Source organism: Pipra filicauda, unplaced genomic scaffold (assembly GCF_003945595.2).
Source record: "Pipra filicauda isolate LSUMZ 115617 unplaced genomic scaffold, ASM394559v2 scaffold61_size3293851_pilon, whole genome shotgun sequence".
Taxonomy (NCBI): domain Eukaryota; kingdom Metazoa; phylum Chordata; class Aves; order Passeriformes; family Pipridae; genus Pipra; species Pipra filicauda.
The window spans coordinates 1,614,733-1,627,149 of NW_024104776.1; the positions used below are offsets into that span (position 1 = coordinate 1,614,733).

Consider the following 12,417-nt stretch of genomic DNA (forward strand, 5'->3'; position numbering starts at 1 on the left):
TTATTACTTCCCAGCATTACTTACTACTAACCAGCAGCTCTCTTCCTTTCAAAAGCCAAAAAGAGGAGAAAAGTCAGTGTTTCAGAGTGCACTGGATCAGAACTGGTTTTGCCTCTAACTTTCCACTGAAGAGAAACAGGGAGGGAAAGGAACATAAAAAGCCACCAGGCACTTACCCTGCACAGACCCAGATTTAAGCTCTCACACATAACTAGTGACTCCTACCTCTGAATACACAAACCGACTATTCTGGAGTCAGTCTCCTCGGGCTGACCAAAATTCCAGGTTGGAAATCTTCCCCAGCACAGGTTTCACCCAAACCGGTATTCCTGCACAAACAGCTTCTGTTCATTGAATACAGAGAGAACTCCTCACTCGCTCAGTTCCCACCGGCTCCTGAAAGAACATCAATCTGAAAAGCTGCCTACCCTGTTTTTGGAGTACAGCTTCCATATATCTCATCCTCGAAGGCACATCTTCTGTAATCAAAAACCTTTACCCTCATGCCATTCATTTCTGTTTCTCTATTTTATCAAAACTCTTAATCTGATACCTGATTACCAACCCAAAGGGATTCCAAGGGTATTAAAACCCATTACTGATGCCAAAAACATAGTCGACATTACAGTTTGTAATTGCCCAGTTCTGTAGCACTTACTGAGGCAAAGCCAGGGGAGACAGGACTCCCTAAATCAGAAGAAACAAAGAGAGAAAGCAAGCTTGACCACTGTATTGGAGACATCTTGGGACCAAATATGCTTCAGAAACATTTGGAATAGCCTACTATTATGTTCTCAACATATTTGAGGAATGCAGACTGCTTTGGAAAAGGAAAAACAATCACCTACTCAAGACTCCTACAAAACTACTGTTTTAGCACATTTACCAGAAAACGTCAAGACTAATTAAGAATAAAACTACTGAAGAAAAACAAGAGATCACACACTGTAAAACTAAGCCTGACTGGAACCTCATTTCCAACAATTTTGTCATCCAGAGTAGAACTCAATGTACTGTTTTAAGCAATACAAAATATCCTTGAGGAAAAATACCAAAGTTATTAAGTCTGCAATCTCAAATGCTAAAATTAATCAATCAATTTATCTGCCAGATGCATTCACCACATTAACTCAAGACCATGAAAACCTTATACAACTCCACTTACAGTTCAGTATCATATATATGATACAAAGACAGTTTCTGATTATACACTGCACTGAGAAACAAAATAAAATACCACATATCTGTATGATTTACTTAACAATACGCACAGGTTCATTTTTATTGTTTAAATTTTTAACTACCAAACACTTAATGAACTCTGAAAAAAATCACTAACATCCATTATTTACATCTTCACCGCCAGAGAAAATGGTTCTCATGCAAAACTATTTTACAGCAGTTTACAGTATGATTATTTAGTGTTGATAACAAAAACTCACACACTTTACAAACCTGAGAATTTTTTTAACTGCCAACCTATTGCACTTGGCAGATTACAAAAAGAATGCTTCACAGAAGACAGAGCATGAGAGGCTTTCTATGTGCCCTATATATATGCAAAAAGAAGCAATGTTAGGGGAGCAGCACCTGGACAGAAATGCCAATATACAGCATTCTTAGCAAGATACCAATATACAGCATCCTACAAGCAAGAAGACTTTTTTTTCAAATTCCTTCAATAGCGTATAAAGTCAGAGGTAGAACAAGTCAGCCAATGTCCCCACATCCATGCTAAACAAATAAAGACTTACATTTAACTTGCACAGCTTTTTTGGTGATGTAGCAAGCAAGGAAGAATTTTTTAGGTAACATGTGGCTTACATCCTTGTCATAAATGAAGCCAACTGAGTTCCTCAGAGCCCAAAGTGTTATGTGAACAGTTAAGGACACAGAAAAGGACCAATAATTTCTGAAGTATTTTATCTTAATATTTTCCAGAAGAAAATTTCATGAGAGATAACAGTTTATTAATCTTTTAAAAAATAAAAATATGTAAAGATAGGTTCTTAAATCCACATTACAGACTAATGAATAGCAGTCAGATTTGCAAAGCCATATACCTCAAAGCTTTCTGAAATTGTCTGGAGTTGCAGATGCTTCTTGTTTGCATGCCTGTACATGACAAAAGCAGGAGTCAGAAGACCATGAAAACTGGCAAAAGAAAATAGTAGGAGCAACTTTTATTTTAGCGAGCTTAAGGAAGCAGAGAACTAAATTTCTAATGCTTTGATCTGAAAGTTTTAATTCTCACAAAAAGTAGACTAAGCCCGAATCTGCTCCATGTGGCCTTTTTCAATTCAATCTGTGGAGACTCTAGCAAAGTTTGTGTGCCCTTCTTCATATATTTGACATATCAGTCAGCACTTTACATACAGTCAGGTTTCCATTTTCATCCAGGGCAATAATTCAAGGCCAGCTTGTTTTGGTTTTGGTTTTAATCACCAGGAGAGGCTGAATTAGGTGTCAGGTTTTTGTGTCAATAGCTTAAGATCATTCAGCTACTGTGGGGGAAGAACCTACTGCAACAAAAACCCCAAAGCTGTGAGTTTTTAAATGTTTATTTCAAAAGTAATGTAACTATTTTTAACACAGAAATTTATTCAACTTGCACAGTACAGTGTTTTAATTCAGAAATCAATTATTTCCAGAGGAAAAAGCAAAAATAATAATAAAAGAAGGAACCTATGGTGTATCATGACTGTTTATATACTGCTGTATCAAAAACATATTTGAGTGGTATGAAGCTGCTTTTTAAACCTGGACAATAAATATCCCATTACAAGCACAATCTTCTTCTTTTCTAAAAAAACATACTGCTGTATGTAACTTGTCATCTGAAATGGTCAACAAAAAATTTCAAGAATTATTTTCTTACAAGAATACTTCCTTGTCTGCTACTACAAATTGATTGGGAGGCACCAGGACCAAGGCTGTGAAAACCTGGGGCCTTTGCATCAAGTATAACTATTGTCTTCTGAAGATTGGTATTTATTTCCAGAAAATTAAGTGTACGCTAAAATAGAATGAAATCAGATTTTGGAATAAACATAAGGATAAGGAACATTACAGATATAATTATTTCAGAATAAAAAACATAAAAAAGAGGAAACTCTAAGTTTCATATTTCTTTTCAGTTTACTACTTGACAGTACAAAACACACAGTTAAGTCGCATAACAAACTTCCATTCTGTTTTCCATTCCAAATTCTGTCCAACTTATACTCAATATATTTTAGCATTTGCATTCCTAAATTAGATTAAATTCACTTTTATACTACTTGTATCTTATTTTTCTCCTTGGAGCATCACGACTGCTCAAGCTATCCCCCCTAAATTATTGCTAACACACATTAAAGCCCTGTCAACAAAACACTGAGAGACACACCAGCAGAGAACAGTCTCCTTTCTATCTACTTTATGTTATCACATTCTGCTACCCAAACACTACCAAAATAGTGCTCTGTAGTCCCAGGAGGGTAGTAAAGTGACAGCAAATAAGGCACTTGAGCAAGGGATTACCCTGGACTGCGGCCTCAGTTTTGCCAACAATAGCAGAGCAAATATGTAGTGAACTCAGGGCAAGGCTACCAAACGAAGCCTTTCAAACATTTATGTTCAAATTTCTCTATGACTATAGAAAATTTCATAAGAAAGAGAAGAAATAATTAACTTGCTTCATAAGAAAAACTTTTAGTTAAGAGTTCACTGTCTCACTCCACCACTTCACTGTACCAAGGAGAGTTATGACTTGTTATCTACTTGCAGAACAATGCAGACTAGTTACCATTTCTTCGAACCATCCCTCTCCAAGACTAACTGAAGGTTACCAACCAACTGCACAAGCTAGGATCAAAGAAGTTAATACACATATTTTATAGATATCGGTATGTCAAGTTCTCACAAAGTTTAGAATTACCCATCACGTCTCCTGAATCCATGCAAACACTTTGATGCTGCATACACACAATGCCATGAAGTGATGCTCACAAAACCTCTGGAAACAACACAGTGCTTCTCCCTTTCTACTCCATAGCCCTCTAGCTTAGCAAATGCAGGTATCTCCATATAACACTATACTGTTATTATTCATACTTTTAAATATTAGGGCTTAATTTCATTAAATTTTAATTTAAAAAAAAATCTAATTACATCTCAAAACTCAGGATATAGGGGATACATGCCTGATATAGCATACAACAGATGAATCTGTTTTAAGTAAAAGCTCAGTTCCAAACACAGTGCAATACCACAAATCCAAGCAATATCAAATCGGAAGTGAAGACTCCATTCAAGTACTGTTTAACATTTCATAAAATCAAGCATTTTGAAAAAGCTGAAATTTGTCTTTCATAAGTTACATATAAAACTGTGAGTTATGACTACTGCCTTACTGCAGAAAACTCCGAAAATACCTACACATTCTCCAGTGGTTTAAAGTCTTCCAGCCAAGCTAAGTGACATTAAGTAATTTATTTCATAACTACACCAAAGCTTCCATATTTTCTACAATCCAAAGATGTGGTTGTTAGCATAAAACAAAACTAGTGCTATTTTTTCACCCAGAGCAGAAATGCCTTATTCCTCAAGTGCTTGTGCAGACATCAGCTCTCTAAGACAGGAGGCCTGCAGCACACATCTTTTAACCACAGGTGTATTAAGAGGCTGGACATGGTGTAAACGTTCCTGGCAGGTAGAAAAGAGGGGCTGGGACCTAACGGTAAAAGGGCACAAGAATTTATTAAGTGGAAGAGAAACTTTCCCTGACTGAAGTATATCCTGTAACCAACTTCTTTAACTCAGTAAGCTACTCCACAAAAAAATCATGCTCCAAACTAAGATGATTTTGAAAACATAGGAAAATAAAAGAAAAAAGAAAACAGGACAGCCAAAATACCTCACATCACAGAAGCATCATCCTCTGCACCTCTCAAAAACATCGTTGTTTTGTAAAGGCTTTTTTCTTAAGCAATCGGGTTGGCACGGGCCAGGACCAGTTGTTTACTGAGAGAAGGAGCATCATCAGGGAAAAAGAGTGTAAGAAGCAGCTTGAAGAACAACGAAAGCGAGTAAAGTTTTGGGATTTGGTGCTGCTTTTTGTTTAAGCCAAGTTTTTAAGTGGTGCCTGTCACAGAAAGGCGCCTTTCTCTCGCTCGCCCCTCCGGGAGCCCTTGGCGCACCCTCACCTCGCAACAACCCTACACCCGGCGCTGCTCCGCCGCCGCACCAGCCCCAGCACCGGCAGCACAAATCGACACCTCCGCACACCCGCCCCGCCGGAGACAGGGACCCCCCCAAAGCCGCAGACGGAAGGCGGGTCCCAAGGCGGGCTAAGGGGAAAACAGCCCAATTCCGCCGCCCTCGATAATGGCACCGGCAGGCGCGGGGTGCGTTCGGGCAGCGGCCCAGGGGAGGCGTGGGGGAGCCCGGCGGGCCTCGCCGGGACTGGTGCGGTGAGAACCAGGCCGGGTCCCGTCCTGTCCCGGTGGGAGCCGGGCAGCTCCTCGCCGGCCCGGGCCCAGAGCCGCTTCCCGCCCGCCCTGCAGGCCGCGCCGCGGCCCCGGTGCCTCCTTGGGGCCTGGCACCGCGGCGGGCTCGGGGAGCCGAGCAAACAAAGGGAGAGGAGGCCGGGGCCGCGGCTCGGGAGGAGGGCGGCGGGCAAGCCGCGAACCGCGCCAGCCCCTTCCTCCGGCTCCCCGTGCGCCGCACCAGCCCCCCGCGGCCGCCGGGGCCGGGCGGGGGAGCGGGGCCCGTTGCCCCGGGGACGCTCACCCAGCGGAGGCCGCGCTGTCCCGCTCCCGGCGCGGACCTCTCCTCGGGCACCTCGGCCCGGCCTGCGCCGGCACCCGGGCTCGGCGGCGAGCAGCCTCCGGGGGCGGCGGAGCGGTACTCACCGAGGAGGAGGAGAAGGAGGAGCTGGCTCTGCTGTTGCTTTCGCGGGGCCCGGCCCGGCTTCGGCTCTGGCTCCCTCCCTCGCCGTGCCGCCGCCTCCCTGTTCCTGGCGCCGCCGCCGCTTCCTCCGCCTCCTCTGCCCCCACCCCTCCGTCCTCGGAGGGGCGCAGGGGGGCGGCGAGCCCGCGATGGCCGTCGCCTGCTGCAGGCTCGGCTACGGCTGCGGCGCCCGCGCACGGCCCGGCGGGGGCAGCAGGGCCGGGAGCATCCCCGCTCTGTCCCCCGGGCCGCCCCCGCCTCCCGCCGGACACCACCGGCCCTCCACCGCCCGGGCCCCTTCCTTTCGCCGGCCCTGGGCGCCTCGCCCCGAGCTCGTTCCCGCTCGGCGGCCGCGGGAGACCCGCGGGGGGCGGCCGGGAGCCGCGCTGGGAGCGAGGGAGGAAGGTGGTCGGGCTTTGTTAGCCACGGCCCTTTCCTCCCTCCCCCACCCGCTCTAGTGTGTGACCGCTGCGCCCTGGGCGACAGAAGCTCATCAATAAAATTCATAGGGACCTGCCGCCCCTTTTCGTTCTGGCGAGGGGCAGCCCCTCGGTGGTAGCGCTCGGCCGGAGGGGTCCCCTCCGCCGCCCCCCGCCCTGGAGGCTGCGCTGGGCAGGGAGGGAAGGGGGGAGGTTGTCTCCCCCTCCGCTCTCCTCCGTTTCACCTTCCCTTACACCTCCCTTGGCGTGGAACCGACGCGCCAGAACAGGCATATTATTTTTGTGCTTAACTTTGCTTCACAGATATCTCCACGAGAAAAGTGACACTAAACTTCAGGCACATCAGCTGTGCAGCAGCAACTTCAGCCAAGCAGGCTGCCTCGCTTGCTTATTCTCTGTTTTTTAAAAATAAAGTGCTAAGTCGAGAGCAACAAAACAATTCTTAGTTTAGGATGTGTGAGACTGACGGAAGTGACTAGCAGAGGGTGAAGAATTAAAACCCGTGGACAGTATGGCTCTTAAAAGTTGTCACAAGTTGTATTTGCTGATATGGAGATAGTAAAATACTACCTTTCTTTCCTTCTTGTGGTATATAACTCATGCAAACCCCGTATCTGAGTTGCAAAGATATGCATAATTTGCTTACCTATGTAGTCACATGAGAGTCAGTGAGATTATTTGTATGACTCGTTATGAAACTACTGATTTCAAGGTTAAAAACAATCTGTTGAAACTCAAGATTATGAGAATATTCATACAACTTCTGCTTGAATTCTTCTGCTGAGATCAAAGGTATTTGTACGTTGAGGTCAGTGAATTGTTTAATTACCAAGGTTATTTGAGGTCAGAATGTGTCCTGATTTCATTTACATTTTTGTATCTCAGGCATTTATCAAGACTTAAAGGGTTTTCTTGAGTCTCAGCCAAGGCTTGTATTCTTCATCTGATCAACCTCAGTTTCTGACAGTCCAGGACTATTTCAGGAGATGATAACTCTAATCAGAGTTGCAAAAAGAAATTATTTTTTTCAAATGTAAAGTTTGGCTTTTTCATTTATGTGTAGAATGATTTATGTTTTTCTTAAGTGTTTTTTATTAAAACTGTTTTACAATTATGATTACATGTTATCAGTGGTGTATAACAAACAAAGCTAAGAATATCTTCAAGTGGATCATTTTGGAAACCTTATGGATTTTAATTTTTGTTTGTTAAGTCAATACTGTTGGTATGAAAAATACCAGTGACTTTGTAGGTTGGCAGCGGTGTTCAAAGAAAGGAACAAAATTAAATAAATAACAAAAGACTAGCTTGCGTTTTTTTTTTATCAACGCAGTTGGTTCCTTCTTTCCTAGATGAACTGTTGTAAGTTTAGCAACCTTGTCAAAAAGAGGAATAGGAGAGAGCCAAGTAAGCAAAAATGGCCGTGACTGGGAAAGTTTTGGTTTAATTTTTCAGCAGTTCAGTCATTTCCTCAAACAAAGAGCTTTTCTTTATGTGTATGTTCTTACCTTCTTCTCAGGCCTCCTTTTCCTTTTGATACATGCATTTGAACAAGTAATTATTCTCAGGATCCAGCCAGTACTCTTGCTTGACACGTATATGTAGTAGTAATTTCAGCAGTGTTTTCAGCAGCAGTTGCAGGACAATAGCAGTATGTGAAAAAGCCATCTGGGCTAAAAATGTTTTTCCACCCTCAGCTAGCTTTTACCATAGACAACTTCTGCAGTAGTCTATATTGCATATGAGACAAATTTTCAAAACGGTCTTAGAAATCTTATTCTACAACCTCCTACACTGTTAAAAGAAATGAGATTTTCCAGCCCATATGTTGACCAAAGGTTTCCATGTGTCTGAAACTGCCCCTTGTCAGTCTTATCAACCAAACAACTTAGCTTTTTGCAGAAATGGGGCTGACAGACAACCTTACAGGAAGGCTGAAGGAAAGTAATGCAAAACACTTGGTAGCTTTTTCCCCCAGTTTGTCTTCCATATCTTAACTTTCTCACGAGGGATAATGTTAAATATGGCTTAAATTAGCATCGCTACTCCGAGTAGTGACCTTGCTCATTTTCTCTCCATCTCCTTCCCTCTTCCTGTCCATACACACCTTTCATTTTTTTCATAGTGGCTCCAGTCCTCATTGGAGTCCTCTAGATAGCAAAAGGTAGTTCAGGTAGCAAAATCTCTTGAGGTTCATTTACCTAACAATAAATCATGACATAAAGTAGAATAGATGCCTTATTTCTCACTCCTTTCATTTAGAAAGTGTCATCTCTTGCTGTAAGAGTTCACAAGAACCGCATTTTCAGATAGTTTTAAGCAGTTTATGAGAAACCAGGATCTTTCAAGGCAGATATGCAAACTGAATAAACAAAACCAAACAGTACTTTCCAGCTGGATAAGTAACCGATGTAGTTCAACCTGTTATGAGGTGAGTATCGCAGCCTACACAAATAAAAGAGGTAGTTTGTGTATTTGGAGTAGTATTAGAGGAAATGGGAGGAGGATTGAGGGTTGCAGTGTGCAACCAGTTGAGGTTACCAGTGTGCTGTTTGCTTGTCTCAGTCTTAGCATATAGCTTTATGTTTGGGATAGACTTTTCCCCACTGAAATGTGGCAGCAAACAGCCATACCCCCATACCCCAGTAAGACCAACAATTTATCACCAAGTCTGAACTCACAGAAGTGTGCTACTGGTGTTGCATCTTGGATGGCAGATGAAGAGAATGGCAGATGAAGCAGGATCACTCAGATCAATTTGTGCTTGACTTAAAAACACATTGAACTAAATTGGGCTGTTCATACATTCGGACATCTTGTTTTAATGCTCTCTGTATGTATCACCTATCAGACTTGCCTTACAGTTGCTAGCTTTTGTTTAAAATGATGAGAACTATAAATTTGGTTTTAGTAATAAAAAAATTTAAATCTTTCATATCTGATGTCCTTATATGTGGGAGCTTCTAAAATCAGGAGCTCCACACCCAGTTCTAATTACTTTGAGGTCTACATGTTGATGAGTTCTCTATTTTTATATGCTTACGTCTTTTTTTGCTCATTTGTTGTACTCAGAAGCATGATTACAAATAATTTCACAACTTTTAAGACCAAAATGTGTTTATACAAATCTGTAGTTCAGAGGGATATGTCAGAAACCTAAAGTATGCGTGTTCATAGACAACAAAGCCAATGTTGTGTTTATCATATCTATTTTTATCTTATTGCTACCTACTTGCCTGGCATAGGTTACCATCATCTTGTAACAACTACTCTGGCCTTGGCTCTTGGGCTTGAATTGCAGCAGGAAGTTAATGCCTTTGTCTTCTTATTGCTCTTTGCAGGTAAGTGTATGTGATTGCATTTTAATTGCATTGCAAATACCTTCTTTTCCAGTTTTGTTAAGTATATTTCAGAAAGGGCATTTCTCATAATTTTATTAAAATTTTCAAATTATTGTAATGCTTTACAGGAACTTGATCTTTTAGATGGCAAATGTTCAAATGGCCTTGGGACAACATATACTTTCAAGGAAAGCAATTTATACAAAATCACTCTAGATTGCTGATAATTTTTTGTAACTATGGCTTAATTTTCTGATTTTTTAATTCCTGTAGTCTTTTTTTATTATGTGGATTTTATATATTCCTTTATTTGTATTTTAGATAATATTGTATATTTATATTCCTCTGTTATAATATGTATTAGAAATCTTTATTATCAAATGGTCACATATAGTTTTTTGATACTGTAGTTCCACTTTGTTTTCTCATAGATTCTTGCACATTTTCTGTTGGCAAATTCCATTTCCATTATAGAAGTTAATTTATGCAAATATTTTCAAAGTTCTTTTTTTTTTTCCCTTTTTTTTCAAGGGACTTGTCCCTCCAGTTTAATAGTAGCAAAAAAAAGCCACCAAAATGAGCTGAAGTGTGCAAGAAGTTCTTTCACACACATAAACTCTCTATCTCAGATTGAAGTTAAATTGGCATGGTTTACTGGCACAACTGAAATCCGTTTAAGGTATAGATGGCATTAAAACCTCATTATAGCTACTAAAAAACCATACATGAAAGATATATATAACTAATGTGCTACATTTTAATCAGAATACTGCTATTGCTTCTACTTCATACTGTGGTTATGTTGTGATATACTATATCTGTTATGCTCATGCCTGAAAAAACAGTGCTTATGTACTTGGGGATTTTTTTCTAAAATACACATATTTTGAGTGTCACTCTCGCTTTTTAAATTTTATTTCATTTCAAGAGGAAATATATTTTAAAATTATGGATGAACACTTCTGAAATTAAATTCATTACAAAATTTTCAGTTGATTATACAGGTTGTTCATTTTTCTAGCAAGAGCACAGCTCAGTATTTACTTAGATCAAAGTTTTCTAACATTATATTATCACAGACAACAGAGAATAGCAAAATGACATATCTAATAACAGCACAAGAGGACTAACTTCTAATCTGCTGAGTAATGGAGAAAGGGAGGAGTCAATTGTTTATGGACCAAAAGCTGAATAAAGTCAGAGTAAATTGGGCCTCACAAATTGATTTCTGTTAAAGTCAGGGAAATAAAATACCACTTTTCTTGTTGACGAAGATGCACAATAAATCACGACTATAGTTAGCTGCAAGCAGCTCTGTACAGTTCGCTCAGCCGAGGCATCTTACTCATTGATTGCCCATATTGCCTGTGCACTCACTTGTAACTTATTTCATGTCTGCATTGAGTCATGTACATCTGGAGTTGCAGAAAGATAGACAAAGTGGAGAACTTGTCCCAGCTCAGGTCTCATCTGTATAATCACTGTTGACAGAACCAGTCTGAATTTCTTGGCACAGAGGACTTTGACCTGAAGCAGGACATAGCTAACAAAGACAAGTACTCAGTCAGTACTCTCAAAGCCAATGCACCAGTGTACATACAGGCTTATTTCATCTGTTTCCCCATACTAGTTCATCAAAATAATATATATAGAAGGCTATGGTCATGTTTTTTTCTTAAAACAGAAGAGCAGAAACTTCACAGAGACTTCCTTCTTCAACTTGTCAAGTTTTTTTCTGTTAAAATGTAAAGTATACATCCAGTAAGAATTTTTATGGCTACAGGTGTAACACTCTTAAAAAAATAAAATAAAATGTATATTTTTATTTGGAACATTATATTCTGCCCTGTAGCCAAATTAATTATATTCATTATCTGAATCATCCTTTAGAGTGCAGCTCATGAACTTGGCTTTGCAGCCCTTACTTCAGTACTCACAACTGGCCCAAGGAGTATAGAGCTCACCAAGTGACAAGCATTTGGCAAAGAAAGTGCTGAAGACAAACCAAAACAACTCCAAATATCACTTTACTATACTTAAACATTTTGAACTTCTGGTCATGGGTTTGCCATAAGTCTGAAGGATCAAATGAGATTTGTGTGATTTGACTGAGATTGTGGCAAAGGCATGTGTTGCTCTATCTCTATTTTCTGGTTTCCCTGTTTTGAGGGAGTGAAACTGGTCCACAAAACATTGCACTTCAACTGCTTTTTTCAGAGTAGAGTTCATGATAAAAGTTTGCCCCAAAACTTTCAAATATGAAACTGGTAATTTAAAAATAAACAATTCTATTTCTCAGAATTTTATTCCTCTTAAGCAGGACTACTGGAAAGGAAAAGAAGCTGTAGTTTATTTTGTCATCTTTAAGGGGAAATAGAAGATGGAATAAAAAAAGTGAAAAGGAATTAGAAGATGACTTACTCTTAACTTTCACAAGCATAAATATTTTTGGAAACTTAAGAGGTAATATTATTTTGCATTTTTTCATCAGCCAGCTCCTGTTAGAGTTATATGAGGATTAAGCATACAGATGTAGCTAGAATTTTATTGAAAAACCTAAAAATAAAAGTTGGTTAGGCATCAAGAATCATACTTAGTTCATTAGACCACATAAAAGGGTGCAAAGTGTAACTCAGAATGTTCACTGCAAGGGATTATATTAAATTTTAAAATGTTTAAAACCAGGAGTAGCAGGTGTGCCTAGA

General features: G+C 40.6%; 1 protein-coding gene across 4 annotated transcripts in view; it reads right to left on the minus strand.

Moving 5' to 3' along the window:
• SOCS6 (suppressor of cytokine signaling 6) overlaps positions 1-6,358 on the minus strand; it is a 31,722-nt gene extending 25,364 nt beyond the window's left edge. For 2 of the 4 annotated variants that reach the window (XM_027746024.2, XM_027746027.2), the window contains exon 1: positions 5,895-6,358. The gene's annotated coding sequence lies outside the window, so the exon portion shown is untranslated. Of the gene's footprint in view, positions 1-4,897; positions 5,527-5,772; positions 5,828-5,894 lie in introns of those variants that run through there. The other 2 variants (XM_027746029.2, XM_039388198.1) reach the window with 2 other exon arrangements.
• Between the last annotated feature and the right edge of the window lie 6,059 nt (positions 6,359-12,417).